Genomic DNA, 21,031 nt, shown 5'->3' on the forward strand with positions numbered 1-21,031 from the left:
CCATCTATCATGCTAATGGTCAACAAAAGAAAGCCGGAGTAGCCGTACTTATATCAGACAATCTAGACTTTAAAATAAAGACTGTATCAAGAGATACAGAAGGTCATTATATCATAATCAAGGAGTCTATCCACTAAGAATACCTAACAATTGTAAACATTTATGCGCCAAATGTGAAGGCACCCATTATACAAATCAGTTATTTACAAACACAAAGAAACTCATCAGTTGTAATACCATAATAGTAGGAGACTTCAACACCCCACTCACAGCAATTGACAGATAATCTAATCAAAAATCAACAAGGAAACAATGGCTTTGAATAACACATTAGACCAGATGGACTTAACAGATATATTCAGAACATTTCATCCTAAAGCACCAGAATATACATTCTTCTCCAGTGCACATGGAACGTTCTCCAGAATAGACTATATACTGGGACACAAATCAGCCCTAAGTAAGTACAAAAAGATCAAGATCATATCGTGCATATTTTCAGACCACAACGCTATGAAACTCAAAATCAACCACAAGAAAAAATTTGGAAAGGTAACAAATACTTGGAGACTAAAGAACATCCCACTAAAGAATGAATGGGCTAACCAAGCAGTTAAAGAGGAAATTAAAAAGTATATGGAAGCCAATGAAAATGATAACACCACACCCAAAATCTCTGGGATGCAGCAAAGGCAGTCATAAGAGGAAAGTAAATAGCAATCCAGGCCTTCCTAAAGAAGGAAGAAAGATCTCAGATACACAACCTAACCTTACGCCTTAAGGAGCTGGAAAAAGAACGCAAATAAAACCCAAAACCAGCAGAAGACAGGAAATAATAAAGATTAGAGCAGAAATTAATGCTATCGAAACCAAAAAAACAGTAGAACAGATCAATCAAACCAGATGCTGGTTCTTTGAAAGAATTAACAAAATTGACAAACAAATTGATAAACAAAATTGATGAACAAAAGCAAAACTGAACTACTGGGACCTCAGCAAAATAAAAATCTTCTGCACAGCGAAGGAAACAATCAGCAAAACTAAAAGGCAACCAACAGAATGGGAGAAGATATTTGCAAATGACATATCAGATAAAGGGTTAGTATCCAAAATCTATAAAGAACTTATCAAACTCAACACCCAAAAGAAAAATAATCCAGTGAAGAAATGGGCAAAAGACATGAATAGACACTTATCCAAAGAAGACATCTAGATGGCGAAATGACACATGAAAAAATGCTCAACATTACTCATCATCAGGGAAATACAAATCAAAAGAACAATGAGATACCACCTGACACCTGTCAGAATGGCTAGCATTAACAACTCAGGCAACAATAGCATTTGGTGAGGATACAGAGAAAGAGGATCTCTTTTGCATTGTTGGTGGGAATGCAAGCTGGTGCAGCCACTCTGGAAAACAGTATGGAGGTTCCTCAAAAAAGTAAAAATAGAACTACCCTACAACCCAGCAAGTGCACTACTAGGCATTTATCCACGAGATACAGGTGTGCTGTTTCGAAGGGACACATGCACCCCCATGTTTATAGCAGCACTATCAACCATAGCTAAAGTATGGAAAGAGCTCAAATGTCCATCGATGGATGATTGGATAAAGAAAATGTGGCATATATATACATACAATGGGATATCACTCAGCAATCAAAAAGAATGAAATCTTGCCATTTGCAACTACGTGGATGGAAATGGAGGGTATTATGTTAAGTGAAATTAGTCAAAGACAAATATCATATAACTTCACTCATCTGAGACTTTAAGAGACAAAACAGATGAACATAAGGGAAGGGAAACAAAAATAATATGAAAACAGGGAGGGGGACAAAACAGAAGAGACTCATAAATATGGAGACCAAGCTGAGGGTTACTGGAGGGGTTGTGGGAGGGGGGGATGGGCTAAATGGGTAAGGGGCACTAAGGAATCTACTCCTGACATCATTGTTGCACTGTATGCTAACTAATTTGGATATAAATTTTAAAAAACAAAAAAAAAAAAAAAAGAATCTACACTGTGATGGCTTTTCATGAGCCTTTGTTACCTTATATTTTTTCAGTAACTACCAGGATCCAGCCTAGGTGAGGGTATAAGTAATAAAGTGATTTGAACAACCTCCGGAATAATGGATAGGATGATCTCAGGTAAAACTATGACGTAGAATTTTCAAATAAAAACAGAACACAATTTCATAATACTGCCATTTAGATATGTATTTCTTACACATTGCCACATATACCTCCCAGAAGACTTTTTTTGATCTACACATTTCATTGCTGATGTCAGTGGTTTTCAAACTTCTTTCTCTCAGCATTGTAAGTTCAGTGTGAAAACCACTCAGTCCTGAGCAAACCACAGGGCTTGTCACCCTAATACCAGTGACTGATTCGGACATTGACTCTCAGTATGGAGTGCATTTATAGGGGTGGGGAGGACATAGAACTGTAATACCCATATTTAAGTTTCAGTTTTTGAAAAGAATAAAAAAAGAATTTTAGCACATAAGATTACAAAAACAAAATCCAATACTGTAGTTACCACTATTGTTCAATGAAAGAAATCAGAGTTTAAGGTTTAAATATGGCAAAATAGAAAAATATGATCTCAGAATAAAAGACAATCCTTAAAATTGAGAACACTGTATTTTCTCATTTTATCATAGGTGGCTGAAAATTTCCCCCACTGGAGGGAAGGGGGCGTCTGGGTGGCTCTGTTGGTTGAACCTCCCACTTCATCTCAGGTCATGATCTAAAGGCTTATGAGTTGGAGCCCCACGTCAGGCTCTGTGCTGACAGCTCAGAGCCTGGTGCCTGCTTCGGATTCTGTGTCTCCCTCTCTCTCAGCCCCTCCCCTGCTTGTGCTCTCTCTCTCAAAAATAAATATTAAAAATAAAATTTAAAAAATTCCCCCCTCATGTGACTAATAAGCTTTATCTCTTCTCCTTTTTGTCACATGAGCCTGTCCCTTCCCCTTAAGGATACACATCACATCTATTTTTTTTCTTTTCTTTTTGAAAATACAAGTAATTCTTCTTTAATTTGAAAGAATAAGAACAAGGTAAGTGGTCCTTAATACTTGAGGAAGGGAGAGTACATGGCAGTAATGCTTTAGGGTTTCAAAAGAATCTACTCCTTCTGAAAAAAAAATGCACACATGCACACACACAGAAAATATCGCCTATAATTTCAGGGACTTCACAAAGCCTCTGGAACCCAGGGATCCTGGGATCAGAGCTCTTGTTCAAACACAGCTGACAAATGTTTAATTATCTTCCAGTCAAATACAATCAAATGGCTTCCTTGTGCCTCACAACAGCAGTGATGAGAAAATGATTGTACTTCTCTGAGGCCTCCACTGACACACATCCCCAAGATCAGCCACATCAAATACACCAGCTAGGTGAAACTCATAACACCACGGAATAAGAGTGAATGAGGCAACTGGCCTGGATAGATTTTTGTCACAGAGCAGCATGACAACGGAGGGACTTTATAACATTTAAATTTCAAATAAATATTAGTCTCAGGCATACAGAGCCTTTATACATGGGTTAACAGACTCGCTTTCTGGGGAAAAGATTCAGGTAGATGTTTGCTATTGAAATCTTCTCAGGTAATTAGTCCCTAAGGTGCCTTCCCTTTCAGCCTCCAGCTGTTCATGCTAATGAGATGTTACTCGGTGTCAGGAATTCCCATCCTCCAGCATTAAGTGGTTAACCAATAATGGGTGCTTGAGAAAGCCGGGCACATAAAAGGAGGTGATGAACAACTTAAACTTAGTTACCTCTGCTTTTATCCACCAAAATAATAATAATAAGGCAGATTATATCTATAAAATTAGTATTAGTAGTAAGTCCTTCTCTGATAAAGCACGTATTTTAAAAGAGAAGAAAAGATAAAAGGTTAATATTTCAGCCACAACTGGAGAATATTTCAGCCACAACTTTAGATATATCACCTGATTTCTGAAAATATTAAGCCCGCAAAAGTGATTGAATGTTTCTAAAACATCACGCCTTGTCTCTCATACTGACAATACTTACGTGGAAAATTCTAGCTGGCCCACATAAAGGGCTGTAGAAAGTGAGTTATAAGCTTCACATTGTGTGTGCTGTGCTTTCACAACACTGTTGAGCCTGCCCTGGCCTGGCACTGAGTGCATCATAGTTTGAGAAACTGATCATCTGTGCGAAAAGTCTTGAATTTGATATTTAACTTATAATTTAAAGATAATGCATTGTCACAGAGACACATTTAGTAATTTCTAAATAGTCATATTGCAGAGCACATGCTGATCAAAATGCAATAAAAAAGAAAGTGAAGCTGGACTTAAAGACATATGAAAAAACTAACATCAATGTTTAAAATACTTAGATGAATGAGTAAAACAAAATTAAAAATACAAAATGAAAGTTTGAAAAATAAAGTGAATTAAATCCAACTTCTGGGTATTGTGAAGGCTATGCTTTTATTACTAAACAGGAAAGTGTAAATAAATTCATTAAATTTTAAATAAAGGAAACAGGAACAAAATGAAAGGTTAAGAAACTATAATATAAAAGGAAAACTAACAAATTACAGTATATAGAAGAAATGTCAAAAAAGACATATAGCAATCCTCTAAGCTGGTTATAAAAAGATAATAGAAATTACACTGAAAATTACTCCTTGGACAGCATGCCCAATAGAAAGGATAGAGAGACAAAGACAGAGAGAGAGAAGGAGAGAGAGAGAAACTGAATTTACATAAGGATAGAGAATGGGATAAAACTAAATATACTGAGAAAAATAAAAGATTTACAAGTGGATAAAAGGAGAAAATTTTGTCAATAAATTTAAAAATACAATAAGTTATAAAAAGATTGCTCTACTGGGACACCTGGGTGGCTCTGTGGGTTGAGAGACTGACTTTGGTTCAGGTTATGATCTCACAGTTCATGAGTTTGAGCCCCACATGGGTTTCTGAGCTCACAGTGCAGAGCCTGCTTGGGATTCTCTCTCTCCTTCTCTTTCTGCCGTTCCCCCACTTGTGCTTTCTCTCTCTCTCAAAATAAATAAATAAACTTAAAAAAAAAAGATTGATCTACAGAGTATGAAAGGATATTTGTCATAAAATTAAAAACAAAGATTTATAGTTCAATCTACTATTAATTAAAATGTATTTTGGGGGGTGCCTGGGTGAGTCAGTCGGTTGAGTGTCCGACTTTGACTCAGGTCATGATCTCACAGTTTGTGAGTTTGAGCCCCATATCGGGCTCTCTGCTGACATCTCAGAGCCTGGAGCCTCCTTCAGATTCTGTGTATCTCTTTCTCTCTCTCTCTCTCTCTCCCTCCCTCCCTCTGCTCTCCCCTGCTTTCACTCTTTCTCTCTCAAAAAATAAAAATTAAATAATTAAAAAAAATAAAATGCATTTTTATGTAGACATTGTATATATTTATGTGTGTGTGCAGATACAGATAGAGATGTATAGGCATAATTTTATAGACAGAAGCACAATAAAAAATAATCTTAAATTCCTGACAAGGTTGTAGGTTTTGTATTGTTTTGTTTTGTTTTAAGGTAGTAGGTTTTGATATCATTGGCCATCATATTTAACTTTGTATTTTAAGTGGAAAATGTATTTTAAATTTAATCTTTACCTTTTTAATTTTTAATTCATAAAAAAGCCACATTAACAAAAAATAAATCTGAAAAGTTACAGCTATACTAGGTAAATATAAATTGAGTTACAATTTATATGCTTGGAGACATTATTCTAATTATTATTACCATCATTTTTATTGTTACATGGTTCCTATACTACACATAGAGAAGCATTAGCAAAAACCTTTAAAACAAATTAGAAATCTTTACAGTAACACAATTTAATTTAGGAAAAAGTATACAGTAAAAATATAGGCATTCTACTATTTCTTAAATAAAGGAAACCCCATTTCTGAATAATCAACTGTCATTTTTCTCATTGATAGATCTGGCTAATATCATGATGATGTTTGCTATAGAAACCTGTGGTTCATCACAGTAAATTCCACAAAATACCCCCGTTCAAAACTCTTTCAAATGTAAGAAAAATTACCTGTTGGATTTAAGGCAAAGAGAAAACGTAGATTAGACAGAAACATTCATGTCTTACAGAGAGGAAGAAAAAAAAAAAGAAAGGAAGGAAAATATTCAGGTGTTAAATGCTGGATAATTGTCTTTTAACTGTCCTTCTATTAAAGAAAAAAAAAAAAGTAATAAAATTCTGTCTTTGGGAAGCCCAGCATCACCATTCCATTCACTTCTTTGCTGGTTTTATTCTAACGTGGAGGGTTTCAGTCCTCATTGGATAATAGAATTCAATGGGTAGAGCATAAGAAATATTTAGTTGAATGATATAAGGATTTTACTATTTCAGAAAAAATGAATACTCATTGTCTGACAGATGATGTAAAAGAATCACTGTTCTCTATTTTTCTTAATGGACTAAGACTAGAAATAATATATTTAATGTAAAAAAACAAATTGGGATGGGAATTTTCAGTCCTGTCTACAGTCATTGTCTACAATAATCTAGGAATTCCCTCAGTTCTTTTTTTTTTTTTTTTTTTTTATTGGCTTTGGATAATTTTGGATAGCCAATGATCTTTCCTTAGCTAATGTACCATCTTCAGCTGGCAAATCACTACCAAGGTAATGCACTACAGCTCTGTAGTTTTAGAAACTTTCTGCCCCTGGGGCGCCTAGGTGGCGCAGTCGGTTAAGCGTCCGACTTCAGCCAGGTCACGATCTCGCGGTCCGTGAGTTCGAGCCCCGCGTCAGGCTCTGGGCCGATGGCTCGGAGCCTGGAGCCTGTTTCCGATTCTGTGTCTCCCTCTCTCTCTGCCCCTCCCCCGTTCATGCTCTGTCTCTCTCTGTCCCAAAAAAATAAATAAAAAACGTTGGAAAAAAAAATTAAAAAAAAAAAAAAGAAACTTTCTGCTCCTTCCTAGCCAATAAATTTCTCTGTATTTATGATCTTTTGGTTTGTTTCTATTTCAGAGTCCAGTTTTTTTCTGAAAAGCCATGTTTGCTTTGGTACTTAGCTTTTCAGTTTTCTAAAGCCTCTGAAAATATTTGTCCTTAAATTAAAGATTGTTCAGAACTGAAAATTCCCATCCCAATTTGTTTTTTTTTAATTAAATATATTATTTCTGGTCTTAGTCCATTAATAAAAATAGAGAACAGTGATTCTTTTACATCAGCTGTCAGGGATACCTCAAAATATATTTTGAAAATATTTTCAAGCCAATCATTAAAATTTAGGTAGCACTCTGCAGAAAATCTTAAATAAAAGGGTGGTTCATATATAGATTTAGGAGAGCATGGAAGGGGAGGCAAGCTATATAAATAGGAGGTAAGATTAAAGTAGGGTATAGGATTTGGAGCAGAGGAAAGACATTTTAGATGATTTCTAGGCTAGTTGTTTCTTTCCTTTGGCCTTTCCAGAATTTCTCTGAGGGAGGAGATGTTGGATTTTAATTTCATTTTAAAGCCTCAGCATAATAATAATAATAAATAATGATAATAATAATAATAATAAGGCCAACTATTATTGCTTAATACTTCTCCTCCATTTTTTTCCTATGGCTTCTGTTAGATGTGTTATACTTAAGATGCCAAAAGGTTCCCACAATAGCCACCAAAATTCTAAATCATCCCTATGCCATTTGCCAAGTCAATTATTGGAATTTAGATTACAGTGAAAAACATTTTGGAGTAGACATTCTATAGGAATAGGAGAGTGGCTGTAACTTAAAAACAAAAAGAATCACTTTCTCTCTCACACACCCATGCACACAAACACATCATGATAGCCAATTTCTACTAATATTTCCTGAAACAACAACTTGGATTCTTGATTATTTTTGTCAAGACCAGATGACTAATAACCAAAAAACCTATTAGTTCACAATGTATTAGGATGGAGAAGAAAGACCTTCAATGTTAAGGAGAGTAACATTTCTTTGAATGGGCAAGGCAGATAATTTTCTCATATTTTTTTATGGGATGTTTGTTTATAATTCATTATTATATGTATTTGCTAAATTCATAATTAACGATTACATATTTCATAATATTTTGGCATATGAAACCTATTTATTTGAAAAAATAACTTTTTTATTATAAAATGCTCACGAGAGAATATATAATTATTAAAGTGATAATAAAAGTAATGGGATGATCAGAAATTCCAAGAGATGTTTCTTGAACATACAATAGAAAGTTGGTATAAATGAAAGAGAAAAATGGCTAATTTAGCAATGGCATAAAAAATTGTCTGCATACTCTCCCAGGAATTAAGAAAGGTAATTTGTGGGGCTCAGTCAGTTAAGCAACTGATTTCGGCTCAGGTCATGATCCCATGGTCGGTTCGAACCTGGTGTTGGGCCCTGTGATGACAGTGAGAACCTGGAGTCTGCTTTGGAGGGAGTATCTCCCTCTCTCCGTCCCTTCCTAGCTTGTGCTCCCTCTCTCTCTCTCTCTGTGTGTCTCTCTCTCTCTCTCAAAAATAAATAAACAATTTTTTTTTAAAAAAGAAAAGGTAATTTGTAAAACCATTTAACAAAATTATTAATCAGACGAAATAAAAAATTGTGGAAATTGGTAAGAAATATATGATTCGCAAAAGAATTGTCATATGTGGGCTTGTATACCAACATGCAATCTTTCAAAAATCTAGAGTTTTTCCAATATTTCTTCTCATGCTTACCCTTCATAAATGTTTATGCCTAGCTATGAATAAATATTGATCAAATGTTGTGGTCATCTTTCTTTCTTTCTTTCTTTCTTTCTTTCTTTCTTTTTTGTGGATACAGTAGAAAGTAACAATGTTAAACATACTATCCACACAGGGCAACGGTGCTAAAAACATTTGATCCTACCACTAAGAAACCAGAATTATGGTTAAAATATGGCAATTTGTGGGAACACAATATAGGAAATAAATAATATAATATTCCTTTATATATAATCTAATAAATCTATATGATAGTGCCTTCTCAATTAGTGAAATACACAATAATCACATTATGTTTTCCCTGAACTTGTCCTTTGGGAACAACTCTGTCACCATGATATATTGTATCAATGAGGGTACAGTCAAGATATAAACCACAAAGTAATTCAAAAAGGGAGTGTAACTATAGAGCTTCTATAGGGGTCTAATGAATAGCCTGGAGATACCCTAGAGTACTTAAGGAAGAAACAAACTTGGAAAGGCATTATTCCCAAGGCTAGGAGTCAGACCTCATTGGAGAAGTGTGGCTTTAACCACAGTTTAACTGGAAGACAGAAAAGCTCTCTGAGTTTCTCCTGGTAAGAGCTGGTGTGCAGTCATCAAGCAAGCAAGAAATATTTCTCTAGGGTGCAGTTGGGCTAAGGCCAGTGGACATGAAACTAATTGGAAAATAGAAGACACATTTTCAGGGTACAGGTGGGCTGATCTAGCATACACTTCTGGGAGCAAGGGGGTGAGGAAATTATGGTGAGAGTGGCAAGGAGAAAACAGCTGTCCAGGCTGAGGTAGGCCGAGGTTGGAGGGCAGGTGTAAGAAAGAAAGAGAAGCATCGAGAGATCATGAGCTGGCTGGATAGTGCACAGTTCAGATGTGTGGCATTGGTGTAGGAATGGCTTCACTGAGGTGGTCACTGAGCCAGAGCTGTAAGTTTATTGAGAGGCTAGTTTCTCTGCATATATAGCTGGGCTGTCCCACACCAACACATAATACTGTCAACAGTAAGAGCAGAAAAAAATAAAAAATAGAAGTACATTAGAACCAGAAGGAGATGACCTTTTCTCCAAGCCTGTACTTACATCATCCTATACTGACAAAAATTAACATCTTGCTCTCTACAAAGGAGAAATCTTAGAGTCCAGATCCATTATTGCAGAACAGGAAAGAAAATAGTGGATTTGGAGTTGAGAGGTAATAAATCGATAGTTGATATACACGTGGTCCTTTTGGGATTCCAAACATCATGCTTCACCTCCTACCTCACTGGGATAAAAGCAAAAAAAACCCTGAATATGGTTTTTGAGCCCCTGACTCTAGTCAAGCTGAATGTAAACTTGGCCTTGGGACGTCCACTCATACGAGTAATATTAATCTTTGGCTCCGGCTAAACTGAGTCGTCTATTTGTCGTTTGTACCTGAAGAACTCCTAGTTGGTACAAAACCAATTTTCTAAACAGAGGGAAAGATGGTACTGAAGACAGCAAGTCAATTTTAGGTCTAAGATTTTTTTCCTAGTGTTTCACTTAGAGACTTTCATTCCTTACGGGGAATTTCTTCATGAACAATTGAATAGAGTTTCATTATTCAGAATCATACTTAACAGATGTTAAAAAAATCCTTTCACAGACTTCTCTGTTATCATATAAAGAGTTAGGAATTCATTATCCCCATCTTCACAAGAAGATAAAATTGAGAAAAACAAAAATTTTGGCCTTTTTTTAGATCCTCCAGAGAATTGAGACCATAGGACAACAGCCCCTCAGAAATCTGGAGAGACAGGCAAGTAAAGATGAGTACAGACATGAATAACTTACCTGGAGCTGAATTGGCTGGAGCCAGTAACTGGTAGAAACACTTAACTGGTAACTTTGATGAATGTCTGCAGGCTGAATGTGCACCGGCTTGACAGATAGAGACTCCTGGGGTCCAGTCCTAGTGGTGGTCCTAAATTTCTATGGGTTTTATCTTTAGTAACCTTACAAGGTACTCACTGAGAGTTGCAGAAATATCTCCCTAGTATTTAGTACAGGCAGAGGAGAAAAGTTCCCATTTTGAAATATACTTAGAATATAAGTAACCATTTTGAAATATGCCCAGAGCTGTCTCCATAATGAAAGTTTACCATCCAGGGGAGACAATATTATCAGAGCATTATGTGACCTGCGGAAGGGCAGTTAGACAACTCCTTACCCCTCTATCCATTCTGTCTTATGTAAAGAGAGAAAAAAAGGTGGCGGTGGGGGGAAGGTATGAAGTGCTTCTGAACCACAGCCCAGTGATTCAAGCTAACTAAAAACTGAGGCTTAACTCTTGGATTTTAGAATGTTTCTACTTCCCAAATTCTTAACACCATATCAACAAGGTTCTAGAAAAATAATGGTGGATTATAACTGAGCTGTAAGGCACAGACTCTGTTTAAGAACTTGTTATGGAAATCCACAGCCAAGAAAGAGAAAAAGTGACTGTGAGGACCCTGAGGCCTCTGGCACCCACAACTACAGCAAATATTAAACACAGTCCAGCACTTGGCCAAGTTGACATAAATCCTCACATGAGATGCCTAATTACTTCAGTTTCTATTACCCAACATAGCATGTCCAGTTTTCAACAATGACAACAAAATACAAGACATACTAAAAGACATGCAATAACATGGTCTTAAGAAGCAAAGTAAGCATTAGAACAAGGCTGAGAGACAAATCAGATTTTAGAATAATTAGGTAGGAAATTCAAAATCACCACAGTTAATATCTTCAAGGTGCTAATGCAAAATGTAGGCAGCGTGTATGAACAGATGCATAATGTAAGCAGAGAGATGTAAACTCAAAGCAAGTTTGAGAAGGACATGCTAAAAACCAAAGACTAACAGAAGTGAAGGATATGGATATGGACAAAGAGAGTATCAGTGAGCTTGAAACATGTCAATAGAAAATTTCCAACCTGAATGCAAACAGAAAAAAGTTTAAGAAGAAGAAAAGAAAGCAAAAATCCAAGAACTATGGGACACTCATTAAAAACCTATGGGTAATATCATACTTAAGGTAAGAACTTACATGTTTTTCCCCTGAGATCAGAAAAAAGGCAAAGATAGCCCTCTTATTCAACATTGTACTGGAAGTCCTAGTTAATACAATGTGAAAATAATATACTGAGATATGAAGAATGGAAACAAAGAAATAAAACTTTTTGTTTGTAGATGACATTATTGCCTATGTAGAAAATCCTAAACTATCAACCAAAACATTATTTTTTTAATGTTTATTTATTTTTGAGACAGAGCATGAGCAGGGGAGGGGCAGAGAGAGATAGGGAGACACAGAACCCAAAGCAGGTTCCAGCCTCTGAGTGGTCAGCACAGAGACTGATGCGGGGCTCAAACTCACAAACTGTGAGATCATGATCTGAGCTGAAGTCAGACACTTAAACGACTGAGCCACCCAGGCCCCCAAAACGTTCCTGATTGTAAGTGATTTTTTAAATTTTTATTTACTTATTTATTTTAATTTCTTTTTTGAGAGAGAGAGAGCAGGAATAAGAGGGGAAGGGGAAGAGAGACAGAGAGGGAGAATCCCAAGCAGGCTCCATGCTCATTGCAGAGCCGGATGGAGGTCTCGATCCCACGACCATGATACCATTACTTGAGCTGAAATCAAGAGTCGGCTCAACCCACTAAGCTACTCAGGTGCCCCTCTAAGTGATTATGCATACAGGGTCACAGTACGCAGGGTTAATACACAAAAGTCAATTGCTTTTCTAAATGCCAGCAATGAATAATTCAAATCTGAAATTAAAAACACCACTGTATCAGACTGCTCAGGCTACCATAACAAAATACCACAGACTAAGTAACTTAAACAACAGAATTTTATTTTCTCACAGTTTGGGGAGCTGAAAGTCCAAAATCAAAGTGCTGAGTAGGATTGGTTTCTGGTGAGAAGTCTCTCCATGGTTTGCAGACACCTGTTTTCTCATTGTGTCTTCACGAGACCTTTTCTTTGAGTGTACACAGTCCTGGTACTTCTCCATCTTTTGATAAGACATCAGTTCTATTGAATTAGGGCCACATCCTTATAACCTCATTTAGCCTTAGTTACGTTCTTAAAGGCCCTATCTCCAAATACAGTCATGCGGGGAGTTAGGACTTCAACCTATGAGTCTGGGCGGGGGTGGGGAGGGATACAGTTTAGTCTATAAAACAACTTACATTAGGACAATAAAAAATGAAGTATGTGTAAATAAAGGTAGGATTTATAGGTAGAAATTATAAAAACCCAATTGAAATAGATCAAAGATGGTCTAAATAAGTGGAGAAATATTTCACTTTCATGAGTAGAAACACACAATATTATTAAGATGTCAATTTCCCCACCCCCAAAAAGATGTTAATTTTCCCAATTTGCGCTATAGATTCAACATATTCCAGTCAAAATCTCAGCAAACTATTTTGTGAATATTGAGAAACTGATTCTATATTTCTATGGAAAGAATAGCCAGCATAATCTTAAAGAAGAAAAGAGCTGGAATACTGACAACATTCAACTGTAAGATTTACTATAAAGCTATAGTAATGAAGATAATGTTGTACTGCTGAAAGAAGAGATAAATAGGTCAGTAGAACAGAATAAAGAACCTGGAAATAAAATAGAAGAACCCAGAAACAACATAAAAACCTACACATGAATGTTTACAATTCACAATTACCAAAAATTGGAAATCACTAATATACCCTTCAATATGTGAATGAACTATGATATATCTGTGTAAAGGCATACAATGGAGTGTTTAAAAGAATGAGCTATCAAGTCATGGAAATACACTAATAAAACTTAAATGCACATTGTTATGTGAAGAAGCCAATAATGAAAAGCCACATACTGTATGATCCCAACTGTATGACATTCTGGAAAAGCAAAACTGTAGAGAAAGTAAAAAGATCAGTGATTAACAGTTCAGGGGAGGGAGGAAGGGATCAGTAGATATATACATCTTATGTATCTTATTAACTCTGTCAAGGAGGATTTCAGCCAACTGAAATTTGCCAAAAATAAAAAGTTCAATTTCATAAGATACAAACAAGGAAGATTTATTATTTTATCTATCAGGGGTTATATGAATAAAGAGTGGCCACTTGAATAAAAATATTTTATAATAATTTATATTTTATTGTGGCGTTATGTGAAATATAGCCTTTTCACTCTAATTTGTTTTAAAACTACCTCAATTATAAATATATATTTGTCTCTTCCTTGACAAATTTGTATAGTTACAATGTCTATAGTGTCCTTTATAGTAATCTCCTTATTTATTTTTGCCTCCAGAGAATGAACAGTGTTTTTGTTGACACACAGTTGTACCTGGTTTTCAGTCATGTTATTTCTGCAGTATATCTCAGTTGGGAGTGCCAGAGATTTATGGCAAAGGCATAACACGATTATTAAATCCATTCTACTTTTCTAAGAGTGTCGTGAGACTACAGCCAAAAGGAGTAAAGTCTACATTCCTCTTCATATAAACATTTCTTTTTTTGAAGGCTATGACCAATGCTATTATTCCCCTTCATTCACCATATATTTTTATGCCCAGACTCTCAGGATAAAAATTGCTTCAGGTTAATAAATTAGAATTTTGGAAAACATTTCTATATTTCAGGTGAACAAAACCACAGTTAACTTCTATTTTTAAAATTTATAAGTTATAAAGATCAACAGAAAATCACTTAAAATCTACTTGTGCAAGTAATTAGTTTATAGAGCAACTATGATACCTTATCTTTTGAATCCAGAAGGTACCAGAATGCAATATGTATTATATACTAGTTACTATTCCAGACATATGTTCTCTTTTAAAAGACTTGAGCCAATTATTTTAAATTGAGTGCTATTTTAAGAATTATTATAATTTCTTATTAAGGTTTCCTGGGCTAGAACATAGATAGATCCAGTGATAGATAAAGGTGTAATTTAGAACAAATAATGTAATTTCTTACAAAATATGGTCATCAAATCACGAAGCATCATTTAATTTGGATCCCTAATTATAATGGGGGAAAATCCCTAAATCACAGGAAGTTTCCCTTATTAAAGATTATATTCCTCACTATTATAATAGCTATAAAATAAAAATTATGTTTCTGACCCATTTTCAGGTTAATACCCTACCACCCCCCACAAGAGGAGAGTCTACCATACCACCAAAAGAATACAGAAAACATATTGGTTTATGGCCTATAAGGGAATTTTCCAAACATTTAAACCGTCTTTGTTCATTGGTTGAGAAAATTCTAACTTACAAGGCTTTAGCCATATGTTTCATCATTTTTATGTGCTATTTCCTTTTCTTTTTTTTAATTTTTTTTAATGTTTATTATTTTGAGAGAGAGAAAGACAGAGCAAAAATAGGGGGAGGGACAGAGAGAGAGACACAGAATCTGAAACAGGCTCCAGGCTCTGAGCTGCCAGCACAGAACCCGACACAGGGCTCAAACCCACAAACCTTGAGATCATGACCTGAGCCGAAGTCAGACACTTAACTGAGCCACCCAGGTGCCCCACCTATTTCCTTTTCTATCTGCCTATCTCTGTTTTAATTGTCCTTGTTGGAATTTTGCAAAGGAGGGGTCCCCAGTAAGTTTCAAAAGTGATGTTTATAGAAAGGGATCTGTACACAAGATGTTCTGATATTTCTGGTGTCCTCTCCACAGTACTGGACACTAGAGACTTATCTCTCTGAGGCAATGCCTTTGCGGTGGTCTCAACATCTTGACACCCTGGAATTATTATGCTTATCATCTATAAACATATAAAAACAATGAAAGAAAAAAGTGACATTCAACAGATAAAATTATCTTCGTAGTATCTTTTATGTTGTGAATAATGTATTCTAAGACATAGAAATAATTTTTCTTCTAATAGTTTTAGGCTAAGCATTTCCTTTATTTTAATTGTAATTTATTCATGATAAAGAGAGTCAAGTCTATCAGAGAAAATGACTAAAATAAAAAAACAAGAATAAATTTTACCAATAAATGATATAAACAATATTATGTGGAATCCTTTCAATCAAAAGCTGTGAAGGGTTTGAGATTTAACCTTCTTGAAAGATAACAAGTTAGCCTGGCACCATTTTTTGGGTTCTGGTAGAAGACAAGACACTAAGGTTAGAGATGAAGGACAACACTTATTATTTGCAGAAAGATCCTGAGTGTCAGCATTTTCATGCAAGTACTCTGAACCCCAATTTCAAACAGTCAATGTGAAAAAGAACCAGATGACATCTGCACACAGTTGGTTGCATTGAATAAGAGGAATTCTGTGTCTAGAGAACCTGATGTGTATGTTTTTAATAACAGACAGTAGGCTTGATTACTCTTTTTTCCAGAGAAACTATCATTCTTTTCCAAGTTAGTTCACTATTCAAACATTGCTGAAAATAATTCAAAACTAAAAGCAGTCAGTGCCTCCCTTATAAAGCATGTAAAAATGTGTGGGCCAAGAGGAGAATTATCTTTTATCTAATAAATTTTTTTTAGGCTCTCTAAGGTAAAATAATTTTTGGAAACTTTTAGAGATGGATAGTAGAAAAGTCAAATAAGCCCTATTTGAAAACAAAGGAGTGTTATATGATCCTAATGAGGGGAAGTATAAAAGAAAAATAGAAAATAAAGCTCGTCTAGCAGACACTGGAATTTCTTTTACTCTTTACGTGTGCCACTTGTCTGGTTTCTCTGTAATTGTATGTCTAAGGGTCTGTACCAGCAACTCTTTTCAGAAAAACTTCCTTTGGAATACTTGCGCCACTCTGCCTACGCTTGCAGAGAGTTGAAAGAGGCTGAGTTTGTGTTTCCTGAGGGCTACTCTTGGCCAATGATTGGTGATTGAATTGAAAACTCACTGCACTTCTAATCAAGACAAACACTGAAGTGGAGCTTACACTTCCAAGTTCTCCCGAGGCATCAGGCTGCATTTACTCTTGATGGAACTTTCTGGAAATAACGTACTTCTTGATTTATATTTCTTTTCTGTTTTTCCTATTACCTTCTTGCTTTCTCCTGGAAGCACTTTTTAAATAAGTCTTTTTCACAAAAATTCTTATCTCAGATTCTGCTTCTCAGTAACTATCCAAGAAAGGCACGAAAGATAAAAAGAAAAAAAACGATAGCTGCCACTATTGAGTGCTTACTATATGCCAGCTTTTTATCCTTATGACAAACACTATGAGATAGGTATTATCATTCTGTCTTAGGAGAAACAGAGGTGCAGAGAGCTTAACTAAGCTGTCCAAATTCCATAGATAGTAAGTGGCACAGCCCCATGCTGGAGCCATCTCCATCCAGACTGTGTTTCTAAATATTATACTGTAAGTTGTGAGGAAGGTAATCTCTACCCCCCTCTCTCTTTCTCTTCCCCACTTCCCTCCCTCACCAGAGTTTAGGAAATTTTGTTCTACTTTTAGTCTTCTGAACTTTACTCTTGAACTAAAAGAGCAGCTCTGAAGATATTTTCATGAATCTTCTGGTTAAAATGTTAACAGTTGAAGAAAATAACCCATGAAGATATTTTAGCAGTGACATATTTATGTGGATAATGCTTCCCAGATGCTACTGATGTCACTCTATTCCATAGTCACATAGTCCATCTAAGAGTAACTTTGTAATCAGTGTTCCTCAAATAATAGGGTGAATAAAAATAGAAGAGTTGTTTCATCCACAGAGGTAGAAGTTACTGAGTCTAGTTACAGAAAATCCAGATCCATTTGGTGTCAACCCTAGAGATTTTGACTCAACAAGTCTGTAATATAGCTCAGGTAAGTTTAGTTGCATTATGGAATTGAATTATGGAAAGTCAAAAGAGGTGAATGAGAAAATCAATTAATACTTAAAACATAGACATTAATTAATCCTAAGAGTGATATACTAGAAAATATCTCTAAATTCATTTTTAATATTCCAATATTATTATTTTCTTTTTTGTTGTTGTATATTCTCATTGTCTTTTTTCCTTTTTACCTTATTTTCAATATATATAAACTTCAATTGAGGGTACAAGAGCGGATTTTTAGAAAATGATAGATTATGTAACCTATTATATTCGAAAACTCATAATGAGGTTCCCAGTTTTTCCGCATACAGAGGGAGTAGAGGCAACTGAGATGAGCCACTCTAAATTGTCCAAGAATACAAGCTTTGTAAGGGAATATATATTTCCAGAAGTGTCTAGTTGGATATTTTGCTAAATTCTAACTCACCAGGCTGATTGACACACAGATTTCTTGATGTCATATCTTTGTATCATAAGCAACTAATTGAAATGAATTAATCCTGAATGAATCAGTCTTGTAGCCTTCCCCTACTCTCAATATAAGATTGCCTTTATTTGATTATGGTACCTGTGTGGATCAGAAAAGGAATAGAAAGCCTATGATCCAGTCCTGATGCTCCCATTCTACAGACCGGTAGAAAGTTCGAAATGCTGGATTGAATGCCACTTATAACCCAACTTATTTAAAATTAATATCCTTTTTAATAAACAAAACCATTAAAAATGGCCTTATAAGTTATAAACATGTCTTAAGTTATAGTTTACTAATTAAAGAAAAAAAGCAAAGTAGCAACAAGGACACAGGAAAGAATTAAAGTCTTACTCTTTTCTAAGAAATAATATATGAAATTATTCCACAGAAGTTTATCCTATCATTTTGATTGGTCAAAAAAGAATAAAAGGGAACATAAAATTATATTATTAAATATTTGAGGTTATGTAATTTAAAGTTGAAAATTTTAAAAAATTGACTTTATGAAAATGATAAATTTTGAATAATTTTAATTTAATATGTCATCTTAGTAGAAGCATGTTAAGTGATAAAGAATATGAAATATTTGATCCTCATAGTATGATACTAAGTAAAATATATTCAGTACATTGAAATTTATATTCATTGTGAATTGTAAAAGAACAGATATCTCATATAAAGTGAGACCTTTAAAAAAAAGCTCTGATTTCCTTATGCCTATTTCCTGTATTGTTCAATGAGTGCTTTTGGGCTTATGAGTACCCACAATCATTTTTCATACGGTATAATATGTTAGTCTTATTCAGATTTTCTTATATAGTGATGTTTTGTCACACTGCTCAAATTCAACTGTGCCATGAATGATGATATTAAAAGATTCAATAAATCATATTTGTTTTACCAGAAAACCACCACCTCATCACTTTAATTGGATAATGTCAATTCACAACATGAAACTGTTTTATAGAATTTGATCCCAGCAGATGCCCTACAAATACATTCAAATTTCTAAACTGGTATATGAGAAATAGAAGTAACCCATAATAAATTGACTAACACTTGGTTTCATACCTAGTCAAATTTTCATGTATTTACAGTAGAGTTGGGCATCATTATAAAATTTAAAACTATTTTTCATAGTCTTTACAACCATGGTTCCATCTTTTTTTATTGTCCTTTCATAGAAATTCTAAAAAGTTTTGCTTATATATTCTTGCTAAATTTCTGTCTTACACTCAATGCAATATGGCCTCTAGACCCACCATTCTATTGAAATTACTGTATCAAAATTGACAAACAAAAATGACTTATGTCATTGAATGAAAAATGCAGTTCCTATTTACTTAACCGCTTAACGCTATTGACAACTCTTTCATTCTTTCACTTAAAACTCTCTTGGCATTATTTCCAGGGTACTATAATTCTCTAGTTTATATTCTAGCACTATGGACACTTTGTTTTTCTTAGTTTCTTTCTCCTCTTCTCAAGCTTTAAATGTTGTTTGTTATTTCCAGAATCCATTTCTCCCTTTATACATTCTCCCAGGGGCTAATCTTAAACCTTCTAGCACTTTAATTAAAATGATCAGGGTGATGATTTCTAAGTAAATGTCTTTAGTGTATGTCTCTTTTTACCTTTAAACCTGTGTAGTAGTTTTTCCCCCCAAATGTTTCTATCTCAGAGTGATTAAATTCTTCATTTCATATTTTCTTTTTTCCTTTTAATTTTTAATGTTTATTTATTTTTTAGGAAGAGAGAGAGAGAGAGAATATGAGCGGGGAAAGGCAGAGAGAGGGAGAGAGAGAGAATCCCAAGCAGGCTCCGGGCTCTGAGCTGTCAGCACAGAGCCCGACACAAGGCTAGATTTCACAAACCATGCACAATCATGACCTGATCCGAAGTCAGACGCTTAACTCAGCCACCCAGGCACCCCTTCATTTCATATTTTCTATAAAACTGAATCCCAACACATAATGTGAAGCTAATAGGCTATTCTGTGGGATGCCATTATACTTACTTTCTTTGCTGTTGATAATTTACTTGCCAAGATTCAGATTTTGTTCTCAAGTCTCTTTGTGCATGTTGCATTTATTATTATCACCACATAATTTAATTCAAGTTTATGTAAGATAAAGAAATATGAGTACAAGGAGAGTTTATTCCTGCAACAATGAAGTTTAATGCTTTAGAAATTCTAAATTAAGGTGAGTTGCTAAATAATTGTGTCAACTATGGTATTGGTATGGCAACAGAGTAAGACTGAAGAAAATAAGGAGTTAAAAGATATTTTGATTTGTTTATAGTGCACATTAAATAAACAAGTCTGGAAGTCGTGGATAATTTATTTTAAGTATAGACTTCATAAGAAAAGATAACCAATAACTTCAGTGGGTAAACAAATAGGCCTGGACCTGTAGTACAATATTGGTGAATTTCACATACAGTGAGACAATGTGACTTAATATATGATGTTTAGACTGTCTCAGTGTTTATGTATACCTTAATGTGTACTTTCCCACTTTAATCAAATAACTGACAACAAACCAGTTCTGAAGTTTCAGATAAGAGAATTTCAACTACATATTAAAGTATTTGTAAAACAACTCTACCTGGATATACTCTGGGTGCTTCAAATATAATGTGTCTGAAAATTGAACATAGCATCTTCCATTCCCCTAAGAATGCTTCCAACTTTTGTGAATTTTCTTCCATTCCTGTCTTCTGTCTTTCCATACTTTGTGAATGACCACATCAACCTAATTGCCCAGGACAGAAGTTTAAATTTCATTTTAAAACTTCTCTCACTTTCTTCCAAAACTCCCCCTCTAAAGTCAACTCCTAAATAGCGCTAGATTATCTAACCTCTACTTTAACATTGTTTCTATTTGCTTGCTGCATGTTTAAACTCCCTTTATTCTTCTAGTATCCTAAACACTCCCTAACAAATGCATATATACCAATTCATTCTTCCTTGT

The 21,031-nt window shown here is 34.9% G+C and overlaps 1 long non-coding RNA gene across 1 annotated transcript in view; it reads right to left on the reverse strand.

Annotated features, from left to right (window-relative positions):
* Nucleotides 1–11,231, reverse strand: part of LOC131501642 (uncharacterized) — a 36,014-nt gene extending 24,783 nt beyond the window's left edge. Inside the window, exon 1 of the long non-coding RNA XR_009256844.1 lies at nucleotides 10,583–11,231. This is a non-coding gene — a long non-coding RNA (uncharacterized LOC131501642). The remainder of the gene's footprint in view (nucleotides 1–10,582) is intronic.
* Nucleotides 11,232–21,031: the final 9,800 nt, after the last annotated feature.

This window comes from Neofelis nebulosa, chromosome 2, assembly GCF_028018385.1.
Source record: "Neofelis nebulosa isolate mNeoNeb1 chromosome 2, mNeoNeb1.pri, whole genome shotgun sequence".
Lineage (NCBI taxonomy): Eukaryota > Metazoa > Chordata > Mammalia > Carnivora > Felidae > Neofelis > Neofelis nebulosa.